At 39.9% G+C, this 15417-nt stretch overlaps 1 protein-coding gene across 1 annotated transcript in view; it reads right to left on the minus strand.

The window, feature by feature from the left end:
- Nucleotides 1-15417, minus strand: part of fut8.L (fucosyltransferase 8 (alpha (1,6) fucosyltransferase) L homeolog) — a gene marked incomplete at its 5' end in the record, with an annotated part of 139796 nt that overhangs the window by 91723 nt on the left and 32656 nt on the right. Inside the window, 1 exon segment of the mRNA NM_001087633.1 lies at nt 1431-1551.

Raw genomic sequence — 15417 nt, forward strand, 5'->3', positions numbered from 1 at the left:
AAATGGGCCCCTAAGTGTTGATCTTTTTAGTCCAAAATACCCTTGGACTAACGTGGGTTTGGTGCTTGTCTTTGTCTCAGTGTGTTTCTTCCTGCGGTGGAACACATGAAGCATCCAAAGCAGGGGAACACTGGCAGAACCCCATGTGTAAGAAACATTACAGACTAGATAATAAAGACTTTAATTGATGGGCTGAAAAAACATATAAATATATTTTCAATGATTAGTGACAATGTAATTGGGTAATTACATGATTCATTTTGGGTGGAGCTTTCTGTTACCTACCCTTTTTAAAGGTCAAGGCACACGCTCAGATTCGGGGAGATTAGTCGGGGCGTCTAATCCTGCAAACTGAAACATTGGGCAAATGCGGAAAATTAAACGGTCTGAGTGCCATCCCGCCAGCGATTTACTGGAGGCAGTTCGGGGAGATTAGTCGCCCGAAGAAGAGATTTGTTGCCGGGCGACTAATCTCCCCGAATCTGAGCATGTGCCCTGACCCTAAATGACATTTTCTTTATTCACATATTCCCAGAAACATTTACTGGGCTCTATCATCCAATAAACTACTACAGATCCCGCAGGGCAAGATCACGGAGTGTTCTATGTTAATGATTAGTATTTTATTCCCAGAAGTAAAATCATTTGGCACCGCAATGTACACTGAATTATAGGGTTTATTTACAAAACAAGTGGTAATCTAAACTGGTACTTTAATCCATACAGGTATGGGATCCGTTATCTGGAAACCCATTATCCAAAAAGCTCGGAATTTGTTGATGGCCATCTTCCATATACTCGGTTTAATCCAAATTATTTCTCTGTAATAATAAAACAGTACCTTAAACTTGATACAAACAAAGATATCATTAATCCTTATTGGAAGCAAAACCAATCTAATGGGATTATTTATGTTTACATGATTTTATAGTATGTTTAATGTGTCAAGATCTAAAGTACGGAAAGAACCCTTATCCAGGAAAACCCCAGGGCATTCTGGATAACAGGACCCATACCTGTAGCAAATAATGTCATAGCTTTAATTTTCAGTGTTGCAGTGGACTGATTAAAACTAACCGGTTGCTATGAGTAACTGCACTGATGCAATTGAGCTCCTATGATTGTAAATGAGCATTTTTGTTTCATGACAATCAAATCGGCTTCCCATAAAGGCTAGGTGGCCTATTAGATACAAGTGTGTGCCGTTGTTATACTGCTGCTTTGCAAAGTCCTAGTCCAGTAATCAGCCAGTTTACACTATTGTATTGCAGCAGGAAAAACAAAACAAATTTGACTGGTTAATAATGGTTACTGGATTTGGGCATCATTTCCCCAAAATTATAATTACATATCTCCCAGCTCTGCAGTTCTCAAGCAGCGGTCTGGTACTTGTATGAGATGTAAATAAAAAAGCCAAACAAACGACTTACCTTTATTCCAGCCTGTGAAGCGGATCCAAAGTTCAAAGCTGCTGCTTCACGTCTGGCGTTGAGCAAAGAATTTGAAGGTTAAACAGGTGCCTTACGTCACAACCATAGCTGCTCTGCGTTCCTGTGGCACAAGAAAATAAATGAGCACTTACGCAAGGAGCAATTATTATGGTTATTTAGCAAACTACAGAGAGCTCCGCAGGGCACAGACACATGTAACCGATGTGCTGGCTTTGCTCCCCGGGCAGTTTTAATGAAGGGAGAAAAATGCAGAAATAAGCAGCACTGAAATCACCTTACATCTGTAATCGGCTCAGAAATAAAAGGAGCACGTCAAAACAATGAGATTTATAGATGCAAAAAGCACAGAACCATTTTTTATTACTTTCTATTCTTCCTGTAAATATGAAAGGAAGGGTGGAAAAACTATATTCCCATAGAGGGGCTCTCTCATGTTTTTGCAACGGCTGCTGCTAAAGTTATGCCTAGGAAAAGCCATTGCTGTTACAGTTATGGGACCTGTTATCCCGAATGCTAGGGACCTGGGGTTTTCTGGATATGGGACCTTTCTTTAAATTGGATCTTCATACCTTAAGAGTACTAAAAATCATTTAAATATTAAATGAACCCAATAGGCTTGTTTTAACTCCAATAAGGATTAATTATATCTATTAGGATCAAGTACAAGGTACTGTTTTATTATTACAGAGAAAATGGAAATCTTTCTAAAAAAATTAAAATGATTTGCTTAGAATGGGGTCTATGGGAGATAACCTTCCAGAATGCTTTGGACCTGGAGTTTTCCAAATAAGGGATCTTTTCATAATTTGGATCTTCATACCTTAAGGAGGCTTATTTATCAAGCGCCGAATATCCGAACCTCGAATAATTCGTAGTTTTCGGAGCAAAAAATACTACAAATTTTTCGAGATTTATTAAAGTTTGATGGTCTAAAAACTCCTAATCTGAAATCCCGGCATCTAAAAGCTCTGGTCCTGTATATGTCAATGGGGAAGGTCCCAGTGTTCGCGCTGATGTCTGTACCAATATCCAAAGATTTTGGGGTTTCGGTGCAAAAAAACTCCGAAAACTCCCGACACTATTATTTCGGGCTTTTTTTCTTCATAAATAAAGTCCATTCAGCAATTCAGAAGCTCGGAGTTGGATATTAGAAATTCTGAGATAAATTCAGGCCTTGAGAAATAACCCCCTAAAGCTACAAAAAAATGATTTAAACATTAAAGGGGCTTTCACTTTCCAAACACTTTTTTCAGGTTGTTCACCAGAAATAAAGACTTTTTTTTCAAATGCTTTTAATTTTAGATTTTTTACCGTTTTCCCAAAATCTAAGTTTACTGTCGCTGTCTCTGGTGTTTGAGTCTGGCAGCTCAGTAATTCAGGTGCAGACTCTAAACTGCTACAATTCTGCAACATTTAGTTGATACATTTCTCAGCAGCATCTCTGGAGTATTAGCAACTATTGTATCAATTCTAACAGCTGCCTTTAATGAAACACAGAGATTCTGCTCAGTAGGGACAAAGATAAGAAATGTATAAACTAAATGTATCAATTTAGAACAATTTACAGGGTCGGCGACCCCCCCCCCCGAGCTGCTTTAGAAGGTGAAAAATTACACTTTGCACTTCAATATTAGAAAAACACATAAAAAATCGTAAGTAACTGGAAAAAAGTCTTTATTTCTGGTAAACTATCTGAAACCAACTGAACTGAAAAAAGTGTTGGAAGGTGAATAGCCTAAATAGGCTTGTTTTATCTAATTATGGATTGATTATATCTATTAGGATCAAGTACAAGATACTGCTTTATTATTAAAGGAAAATAGGGAATCATTTTTAAAAATTAAAATTATTTGTTTATAAAAGGCTCTACAGCTTCCTGTAAGTTGGAGCTTTCCGGATAACGGGTTTCCAGATAACAGATCCCATACCTGTATCAGCTTGAAGTGTCTCACAATAATACAAGGGGAAAAAGCCTGCTGCTGGCTTTTTAATAGATTTTACATTATATGAAAGCCATGAGATTAACTATGGAAAGCTGCCACCAAGCAGTCTGAAAGCAATGGCAGCTCGTGTGAAGCTGAAACTGCAATCTAAGGCAGTAACAGTTTCATAGAAGCTAGTAGAACTCAAGCAAGGGGCAAGTAATCATAGCTCCAGCCTTCTTATATTCCATTAGAAAAGAAAAATTGCACAGTAGACCTTTTCACTTATATAGTTAAAGGGGAACTATCGCAAAAATGAAAATGTAATATAAGCTCCATTATACTGAAATAAGAAACTTTCTAAATACAATCAGTTAAAAATTCTGTACTGTTTCTGAAATAATCAAGTTTATCTTCACTTTTCCTCTCTCCGCATCAGTTTCTCGTCATTCTGTTGGGTGTCAGATGAATGATCCAATATATCTTAAAGGGGGGGCTCCTTTTGCCTAGAAGATGTATTAGAGCTCAATCTATTAAAATCACCAGATATCAGGTCTCTCTACATGCAGAATTTGTGCAAAAGGAATTTATTTTGTTAGATTTTGTTTGTACTGGAATCAGTTATTTGAATGAGCTCTAATACATCTGCTGGGAAAAGAAGCCCCCTCCTATAAGATATATTGGATCTAACTATCAATGAATATCTGACACCCAACTGCTGCATGAAGAGAGAATGAAGAGAAACAGATGCTGAGAGATGAATAGTGAACATAAACTTGATTATTACAGAAACGAAGCAGAATATTTAGTTGATTGTATTTACAAAGTTTCTTATTTCAGTATGTTGGAGTATCATCTGTTATGGTTAAAGGTCCCAGTGATCAAGGTGATATCTTGTTGGTATCTTTATAGTGTGAACTGCAGTAATGTAAAGTTTATCACTCCAAGTGATGCCTGGGAATAAGTTGTTATCTCTATTGCCATTATTACTATATCACTGACCTTAAAGCGGTTACAAACCCCAAAATAAAATCTTAACATTATTTGTCTGTTATTCTGCTATTTATTTATGCGTAGCAGAGGTCATTTAAGTAGGAGGAAGAGGAGAAACTCTTGAGAGAGAAAGGATGGGCCAGGAGACCTTGCTTAATAAAACCAAGAAGTATAAGTGCACTAGAGTGCAATGTTATGATGTCTAGAAGGGTGTGTAAGTTTTGGGTGGAGGTATTTGAGATAGAGCAAGTGAGCAAGATACAGAGACTGCACCTCCGTTTCCCAATATCTTTGTGCCCTTGAAGCACTATGTTGCCCTCACCCATCCATAAATTAATTCCATGACGTAACAATGAGGTGTGAGTGAAAAACACAGGCTTGTGTCAGAGACTTGAAAAACTCTGCTGACTTATTTCAGTGATTTTGGTTCTGTATGATCCCATAAGTGCTTCGATTGTTCCCAGATGTGGGAGATTGTCGACAGGCGACTAAATTTCCCAGAATCTGTCCATGTGCCCCTGCCCTAAAACCACTTTACCTGGTATTAGGGATGCACCAAATGCAGGATTCGGCCTTTTTCAGCAGGTGCCGGCCAAATCGTTCTACCTGGCCGAACCAAACCTGAATCCTAATTTGCATATGCAAATTAGGGGTGGGGAGGGAAACACATGACTTTTTGTCGCAAAACAAGGAAGTAAAAAAAATTCCCCTTCCCACCCCTAATTTGCATATGCAAATTAGGATTCATATTCGGCCAAATCTTTAGCGAAGGATTCAGGGGTTCGGCCGAATCCAAGATAGTGGATTCGGTGCATCCCTACCTGGTATCCTTACACTGGGTGTAAGCTTTATGTAAGTACTTGTGGAAGTGTGTAAAACTAGTTCAAATAAGTCAGCCAGTGGGTTGGTACATTGAAAAGCACCGCGTCGAAATGCGTCTCACAGGGAACTGGACATTTTGGGCTCAGACCAATCAGATGTAGATACTACCAAATGGTATAGCTTTTTATATAGGACCATGGTGTAAATAAGGATGAGCTAAAGGTAAATGTCCAACTAGGAAATACTCTGAAGGCCAATCCAACCCTGAAACGCCACAAAAGAAAGCCAAGTTTGTCAAGAAACTCACCAACTTGGCAACCCTGCAACCAGCGGTTACATTTTCTAGTCCATGACTCCACAAAGTAAAAAAGCCCCACCTAGATAACCCCCACATAATAAGCCATAATGATTTCAGAGCACTTGCATGCATTGAGATGCAGTGGATGGAGCTGTGGCTGAACAGATTGAAGCCCTTACATATGTTATATTGCAGTATTTTCCTGATGCAGCATTACCCGGACTAATTGTGCATTCAAGTGCAGTGGAAATTGGGCGTGTCCTTCCTCTGATTAATTGTTACAAGTGCCATTTAATCCTGAATCTGTCAGCGGCCATGCCATGCAAACGCTGCAGGACCCTTTAACTGCAAGAAGATTAAGTCCTCTGCATGCCGTAACATTATAAGGATATCCTGTTGGTTTTTGTTTCATGCGCTGTGTTCATTCTTTCCAATGTGCAGAGCTTTAGGATAAATAAGATTACTTCTTTTCAATAAACAATACTAATTAATCACCTAGCCTTAATCCTTATTTTCTGAGCTGAAACGGCGGGGCTGCGGGGAGCAGGTAACAATTCCTAGCCGGAGCTGGAACAATAGAGCATTAAAAACACAAATCCCAGAGTGTTACTTAGAAGGAAAAGCACGGCCTTGTTTTTGCCTCTTCTCAGTTCACATGGGATGTAGCAGAGAAATAAGCAGATTAATGCTCAGAAGCAGAAGACAGTAAAAGGCAACACTTGGTAAACAGAATGCACCCAAGTCCTGTGGTTCTGGGCTAGCTCGGTGCTTACTGAGGAAACACAAACCCACGGCCGCAGAAAATAACTAAACATTAGGATGGAACAACAGACTTGAACAATGTTCTTCCTCCTCTTTTTAAAGGGTTCTACTCCACCCAAAACAGTTTGTCCATGGTTATAATGTTATGTGCAAATGGAATAACAACCCTCTTCTTTAAAAAGTACACCCCCTAGTATTATTCTTTAGGGTCGAGCCTTCCCCAGCTTCTCAAACATCCCTTGAGTTTCTCCAGACTATGGGGCATGTAGTTCCTTCCCATGTGTATTTTTCTACGTTGTAAAATTGTATATTACTGTGTGCTATGTAAAGCCACTGAGGCAGTTTATTACCAATAGAATAGCCACAATAGTGCAAGCTAGAACGCTTTATTTATTCTGTAGAATGCTTTACCATACCTGAGTAAACAGCTCTAGAAGCTCTCTCCTTTGTTTAGGATAGCAGCTGCCATATTAGCTTGGTGTGACATCACTTCCTGAGTCTCTCCCTGCTGGCTCATAGCTCTGGGCTCAGATTACAGCAGGGAGAGGAGGATGAAAGAGGGAGAGAGAGGAGCAAACTGAGCATGCTCAAGCCCGTGCCTTTGAAGTTTAAGCTGAAAGAAGAAAGTCTGATACAGAAGTCCATGTTAACACAATAAAAGGAAAGAAATGTGATGTTTCTTAGACTCAGAGCAGCATTACTTTGAGGGTTGACCTTTCTGATAAAGTTTATTTAATTTTAGCCTTTCCTTCTGCTTAAACAGTGTTACATAAATAAACTTATAAACCCAAATTCTGTACTGTGCATGCTCCAAGTCTGTCAGTCTAATTAAAGTACAGAGGATTCCAGGGAAGCTAGGGGAAGATTGCCTCCATCATCCATACAATCCCCCAATGATGTTAATAACAGGAGACCCCCCCCCTATAGTTAGATCTTTCAGTATCTACCTTTCTTCATATATCTGCACCACCAATGAATACCTGCCAACATTTTGGGGACAAAAAAGTTGCCGTGCCTAGCACGGTGAAATTTTATTTGACCACACCCATTTTTGTGGCTACACCCCTAATTACCATGTTCATTTTACAAAATTTGGCAGGCAGGTCATGAAAGTTTGGACATATTTCTGTGGTTTTTTTTTCCAGTTATTACAGTTTTGCTAATGATGGTGAGTTGCCCTTTAAGATGCGAGTCTAACTTTTCGAAAGGGACCTGTTATCTTATATTGTTACAATTACTTATTTGCTTATCTTGAAATTGTTACAAAAGTGTCTTAGCTGCTCTGGCTGTTCTGGGCTCTCTGCCAAAAGCCAATTAAGTTAGAAACTTTGTTTCTTTTTCTGGCTGTTCAGTGCAGAGCAATGAGGGACTGTGGGTTGAGCTGTCAAAAGAGGGACTGTCCCTCTAAAAACGGGACAGTTGGGAGGTATGCCAATGCAGTTAATAACCAGTGCTCCCCTCCATAGTTAGAAGGTCCTTCAGAATAAATTAACCTCGGCCAAGATGCTTTCACTCACATCTTACAGCAATAATGCTGCTGCCTACAGACGTTGATTATACCTTTCATTCTTTAACAAGGTTTGTCTGCTCCCCATTTATTATAATATAGCTAGACATTAGTGAAATAAAACATTTCATTTAGGCGTTCCATCATACAATATCTGCTGTGACAGAACATTACAGCACAACTCAGTGACTCACATAGGCTAAATCTATATTCTTTAGGGATAGCAAATCTCTTGTTTGCCAGTTGCTGCTAGGCAACAAATTCGCTTCCCTAATTCAAAGGACAAGTTCAACGTTGCATTTTCCTAAATATCAGCTGGAGTACAGTTTTTTTCATGCCCTATCTCTTTCCCTAGATACAAAGATTCTTTTTAGGGATCAAGGTGTTTGTGTTGCTCTCAACCCAGAGCTTCAAAACATAAATCAAACAGCTACTCTACTCGCATTTACAGAGAAACCCTATTTATTACAACAACAAAAAAAATCTTTGAGCACAACCATTGGTTGTACCATGGGCAATTATGACTTTCAGTCTATCCAAACCCACTGTATGAATCCAGGAGAGTCAAAGAAGCCACAAGAGTTGAGATCTCTTATCTTTGTCAAATTTTACTGTCAGGAACTCAACAGTTGCCTTTATTGTATACACTTGTGTCTTACTGTGCAGTTTGTCCATACATTCCTACTGTCTATTCACTCAGAAGGCCTACTGGCCGGCCATGGGAAATTGTCACACCCTCCCCCTAATAATGGAAACATGCAAAATTTTAACCAATTTGACCAACATTTGCCTGTGGGTCCCAACGAGACTTCTAATTGGAATTGTGTTGACCCCCACTGGTCAAGTTGGAAAAGTCAATGATTATATTGGTTGACATGGTTGGATGAATGGCTCCACCACCAGATGCGGTTTCTCAGAGGACAACCAAACTCTCCAATATGGACTTGCATTGTAGCCCAACAAAATCAGTACAACGAGGCCTATCTAAGAATCACAATAGAAAGAAGTGGGGGTCCATAAAATCTCCTGGAGGGTCCCAGGGCCCCTACATAGAAATTCATGGTCAGACTTTACCTGATTGTTTCTATTGGCTACTGAACGAATGCAAATATGCATCAAAATGAGAACATCGACCACAGAATACTTTGTGGAAATGAGAATTTGAAATAATATACTGTACTTAGAGTGCCCCAATGAAAAAATAAAGCAGGCATTAAAAATACAGGAAAAAAGGTAGAGTGAATCCCAAGAGCTTACAGGGGCAGCGGATATGTTGTTCTCCAAGATCTATGGAATCAATCATCACTACATCCCAGCTAGCAGAGCATGAAGAGATGTGGAGCCACATACATCTAAAGATCCCCAGGCTGGCTATTGCTTGATATTTGATAAATACAAGTACATTTTTTAGATATAGATACAGATAACCTATTCAGAAAGTAAAGTTGCAGAAATCAAGGTTTAATCGCACATCAACGGGGAAGCCAATTGCAACGAAAATAGGTCGGCCCCTTTATGCTGTTCTCCAGGCTAACGGCTCTACCATGTCATGCTGAACTTGCCGTGTGTGGGCAGTCATGTAAAGCAGAGAAGCCGCTTGTTTAAATTGCTGCTAAAACACTGGTGCTGTCAGGGATCCATGAAGTGCATAGGAACAGGCAAGTATCTGTAAGCCTTTATGAACTGGGTGTAAAAAAAAAAAAGTGGGAGATTTTGGTCATTAATCATTCACTGAAAATCTAGTTTATTATCACCCGCTTTCATGAAGGAATAAATGTGTTGGGAGGTCCCTGCTGGCTCTCTCTGAGTTCTAACTTGTTGCTACGCAATGTTCCTATTTATGGCTCCACATACTGTACCATTGTGTGTATGATCAGCTCTGCTGTCTCTGCTGACTGGCTAGTATGGGCATGTAGAGCAGGGAGCAGGGCAACTGAATACCCTGAAGCGGTTTAAGACCCACTCCACTGACAACAGGGTCATAAGAAAAGAGTCCCTGTGTAAGAGGACAAGGTAACTAAATATAAATCTGCCTAAACAGAGAACATGCCATAATTGGAAACCTTTAAACCTATTTCCATAAAATGAGTACATCTCCTTTCCTACCTGAAAACCCTCAATATACTGAAAACAGGAACACTGTACCGTTTAGCGTTCGCTCAGCATTGCCAAGGCAGTCTATGCCCAATCTAAGTCAAACATTAAACATAACTGTCAGTTGTATCTCTCAAATGTAGGTGCCAGCTCAATCTAACATCTTCATATAGCCTCAAGGATCCCATAGAAGTGGTTTTCAGACAAATTATTAGAGGTCTTTTGTTTCCCCCTTAGCTCATAAGATCTATCAAAACATTGCACTACCAGTCAATTAGCATTGACCTCAACATCCAAGGCAACAAATAAATGTTGACCTGAAAATCTCACGCCGACTACCTGGAGCTACTGTCACACTTTGAATACCCTGAGCCCCTCCCAAGAAAAAAGACCAGCTAACACCGGGGATAGACCAACTTTGGCAACTCCAAATCTACTTTATGTAATTTACCCTTTCTGTTCGTTTATTTTTGTAGCAATAAACATATTTTTTCAACGGAATTTGGAGCAGGTTTTATTTAATGCCATTAGAACACCTAAGCTTTTTGCATAGCAATGCTAATGGTTATCTAGTCTTTACAGCAACCAAGAGTATGTAAGAATTAAACAGGAATTGTCCCCAAATCTCATCATAACTGACCCTCAGGCTGACCTTTCCCAGCTCATGTGTAGACTGACCCACATTTTTGGCAACCATTGTCCTAGCAACCCTACGAGCAACCTTGTCACACAGCATAGTTAGATGTTCTAAAAACATCAAGTCATCTACAGTCTGTGTCCATTCAAAGTACAAACAGATTTCCTTGGAAGGCTTACAGGAAGATAACAGTCTAGCTGCTCCCACTGGAGCTGATCAAACAAACTATCTGGAGCTGCACCCTACAGCCTATTAAATTACACTGTTTACACGGCAAATAATTTACTCTACCATAGAAAAATTTAGTTCCTGAACCAACAAGTGTATCTTTTTTTAGTTGTAATATTGGTGTGTAGGCAGCCATCTCAGGACATTTTGGCTGGTCATGTGCTTTCAGAAAGAGCCAGCACTTTAGGATGGAATTGCATTCTGGCAGGCTGTTGTTTCTCCTACTCAATATAACTATGTGCCGCAGTGGGACCTTGATTTTTACTATTGAGTGCTGTTCTTAGATCTACCAGGGAGCTGTTATCTTGTTACCTTCCCATTGTTCTGCTGAAGGGCTGCTGGGGGGAAGTGAGGGGGTGATATCACTCCAACTTGCAGTGCAGCAGTAAAGAGTGACTGAAGTTTATCAGAGCACAAGTCACGTGACTAAGGGCACCTGGGAAACTGACAATATGTTTATCCCCATGTCAGATTTCAAAATTAACTATAAAAAAAATCAATTGAGCACTGGACAACTTGTAGTCTTTATTTCTAAATTATACTATTTACACTGCAAATAATTCATTCTACCATATAATATTTTATTCCTGAACCAACAAGTGTATTTTTTTTAGTTGTAATATTGATATGTAGGCACCCATCTCAGGTCATTTTGCCTGGTCATGTGCTTTCAGAAAGAGCCAGCACTTTAGGATGGAACTGCTTTCTGGCAGGCTGTTGTTTCTCCTACTCAATGTAACTGAATGTGTCACAGTGGGACCTGGATTTTACTATTGAATGCTGTTCTTATATCTACCAGGGAGCTGTTATCTTGTGTTAGGGAGTTGATCTGGTTACCTTCCCATTGTTCTGTTGTTAGGTTGCTGGGTGGGAAAGGGAGGGGGGTGATATCAGTCCAACTTGCAGTGCAGCAGTAAAGAGTGACTGAAGTTTATCAGAGCACAAGTCATGTGAATATGGGCACCTGGGAAGCTGACAATATGTTTATCCCCATGACAGATTTCAAAATTAAATATAAAAAAAAAAACATTTGCTCTTTTGAAAAACTAATTTCAGTGCAGACATCTGCTGGCACAGCACTATTATTTGATGCATCCCATGACAGTATCCCTTTAAGGCCAACCTAAAGACTCTTCACACACTGGCAAAAAAATGTTTTTAAGTTTAATATAGTTATTGGAATATTGTCTCTCTCTCTCTCTCTCTGGGAGATGGACCTCTTAAAAGCTGGGGAGTCCACCAAATCCTGTTATTGAACATAAACATCAGGTCATTGGCCTTTAGCCTTCATTTATAGATCTCAACGTGACATAGTGGAACCCCCTCCCATTGTTTCATGCTAAATATATCTCAGATAGTCACTAAAGAGCCAAATAGATACTAACCTCACCAAATAATGGCTGGCAGCATGAAACATATTAAAAGGGAACTTTATATGATTAGAGGATTTATTAACAATGTGTGCAGCTGCAAAATGATATAGGATCCATAAATATAAATGCCCTCGTTCCACTTCTGTTTCAATTAAAGATTGTCATGTGGAAAAAAGGTTCCATGCATGAATACTGAAATTACAAATTCCACTTACAAAGACAGAGAATGAAATCAGTTTTATCTGTAAATGTTAGAGCAAAATGAATATTTATTGCATTTTATGTTGCGCAGTTGCTATAGAGCTATCCAGCCCAAAAGCATAAGCTACATTTTTTTTAACAAATTCAATAGGCAACAGTTTTGCTCACCACCCCCAGACATCATGGTTCTCTATTTGCTGTAAATGTGAAAAATCAAGATCTATTCCTATGAGATTTATAAAGTAATACGTGCAATTTAAAATAAAAATCAAGATTTTGGTAGCCACATGCTACATTTATTAACACTATGAATGAGCATCTGGTGTAAAGAAAATTACATGCTACACATTGCTTTCTAATGCCACTTCAACAGAATAAGTCAGTCTATGTCATAATTACACAACAAAAGCTGCATTGTTACTGTAGTATATACAAATTATCCATAATATTCGCTCTAGTGATGAGCATAAATTCTTTGAGACAAACTGCTCTACTGTTTTATGACTCAAACCATGCCCAAGTACCCCCTGATAGTCCTGCACGGGTCCATTTTTTGGAACCTGTACCCGACCTGTACCCGCAACCTGCAATCCGCAACCCGGACCCGCAACCCGACCCGCAAGTACCTTATTCACAACCTGGACCCACGACCCGCTGACCAACAAGAATCAGAAAGTGCTGTCATTGTAAACCGGATGTGACATCATCAAAAGCAGGCATGATCAGAAAACAACGGAAGTGCTGTCATTGTAAACTGGAAGTGACATCATCGGAAGTAGACGTGATCAGAAAAAAGGAGTAAAAATCGCTATTGAGAAGACCCGCGGCCCAACACGTGACCAAGCAGAACCGCCGACCAGCGTCTATACCCGTACCCGGAACCTCTACCCACAACCCGCAGGTTTTTGCAGGTAACCCGCAGGTACGTGACTCGCTGCAGGACTCTACCCCCTGATGACAAAGACTTAGGCTAGGGACAGACATGACGGATCTTGGCCTGCGGAGAAACGCAGGTAGAGAATACTCTACCACGCTGCTCCATGTGCCTGCATGCACCCGTTGCACCATGTGCCTGCACCCACCTACATTGACTCTGCTCAGGTGCAGGCAGATGTGGTCAAATCCGCTGCTTCTGCCTGCACCCATGCGGAGGCATGAGGGTGGTGGCTGTAGGCACACGGAACATCGGAGAAGCAGCGAGGGAGCGGATCGGCCATGTCTGTCCCTATAGCCTCAGTCTAGGGCAGCACAGGGCCGAAATCAGCCTGCTGAAATACGCAGGCCGATTTCAGCCCCTACCGCAGGCTGTAGTCTCCTTCTTTTGCATTCCGAACTATTGTGTCAACTTCAACACAAACATGCAAAATCTAGTGTTTCTTTGCCGATATCCGCCAAATGTGTTCCTGCTGGAGTCGACACAATGGTTCCGGATGCAAACAGAAAAGACAGGCTAGGGGCTGAAATCGGCCTGCATATTTCAGCTAGCTGATTTCGGACTCATGTGGCCCTAGCCTGTATCGACAAAGAGGAGGTGCACTCCTTGAAGTATGATTCTCCACCCCTCTTTCCCCAACCCTGTGGAACGCAGTCTTCGCACAAGCCCATTCAACTCACTGGTAATTCCATAGGTTTTGGGTAGACAACTCATCCCTAGTAAGTGCTCAGAATCATCATAGAACTCTTTGTATAAATTCAACATTTACAATAATCTTTCCCCCAAACAGGTAAAATACTGTATAATTTCACAGCACTGTAAATCAAGCACTACCTAAAAAGAAGCCAAACTACTATTTAGCCCAGCAGTCCAGTGGGGGTGTCTAGACATTCCTGCAAACATGGTCGGCTAAATGGGACTGTAAATGGTACTCTTTATACCAGGTAAAAACATTTACTCATAGCCTGCATAGGGAAATATATCATTTTAGATCTAATTCCTGTACTTAAAGGGGTTGTTCACCTTTAAATTCACTTTTAGTATGATGTAGAGAGTGATATTCTGAGACAATTTGCAATTGGTTTTCATTTTTTTTCGTTTTTTATTCAGCAGCTCTTCAGTTTGCAATATCAGAATCTGGTTGCTACTTGCAACTATGCATTGATTTGAAAAAGAGACTGGGATAGCAATAGGAGAGGCCTGAATAGAAAGACGAGCAATAAACATGTAGCAATAACAATAAATTTGAAGCCTTACGGTGCATTTGTTTTTTGATGGGGTCAGTGACCCCCATTTGAAAGCTGGGAAGAGTCAGAAAAAGAAGGAAAATAATTCAAAAACTATAAAACATAAATAATAGTGACCAATTGAAAAGCTACTCAGAATTGGCCATCCTAAAAGTTACCATAAAGGTGAACCAACCCTTTAAAGACATTAATCACCTAGCTCTTGAGCAATGCCAACCTGTTATATGTACTTATAAAGGCATCAGGGGGCTTTCCATTTCACAGTCTTCAATATAAGCCCATTTTAAATGAGGCAGAAGCACTTCACATTTACTCTTGTTGGTTGAACTTTTAAAGTGTGAATAGAGAAGCAAAGCTGAACTTTACTTAAAAAAAAAAAAAAAAAAAAAAGATTGAACCATTTTTATGGACCCATTTCATAGATCAGCAATTTGGTATATTTAAGTATATTTAAGATGTGCGGTTTTAGTTATCCTTAATATAGGGAGGAGGCGGTCACTTGACTAGTACTATTACAGTCTGGACTGCTTTCAGCCATTACCAGCTAATTCTGTGTTTAGATAACAAGAACTTCACTGGCACAGTTATATACGTAAATGTCAGTAAAGCAATCTTTTATATTGTTCATTAATTACACAGCAATGAAAGGCCAAGGTCCAGATTCAGTGGATTAGTCACAGAAGCATACTCTTGTGGAATTAACTTTGATTAGTTCCCTGGAGTTGCTTTAAATAAAGCTGAAATTCTAGCTCAGCTCTGATGTTTTCACAATTTTTATTTCTCCTACTTTAAGGGCTTGCTCATAACAGAGAAGACCTAGTGAAGATCAACGGACATTTGACTGCGATGGATGCAGTACTTTTATTAAAAAAACAATTCTGATGGTCTTGTGAAGTTATAGGTTTTACCGCAAAAGTTGTATGGCATAACAATCCACTGTTCACTACT

The sequence above is a fragment of the Xenopus laevis genome, chromosome 8L, assembly GCF_017654675.1.
Source record: "Xenopus laevis strain J_2021 chromosome 8L, Xenopus_laevis_v10.1, whole genome shotgun sequence".
In the NCBI taxonomy this organism is placed as follows: Eukaryota; Metazoa; Chordata; class Amphibia; order Anura; family Pipidae; genus Xenopus; species Xenopus laevis.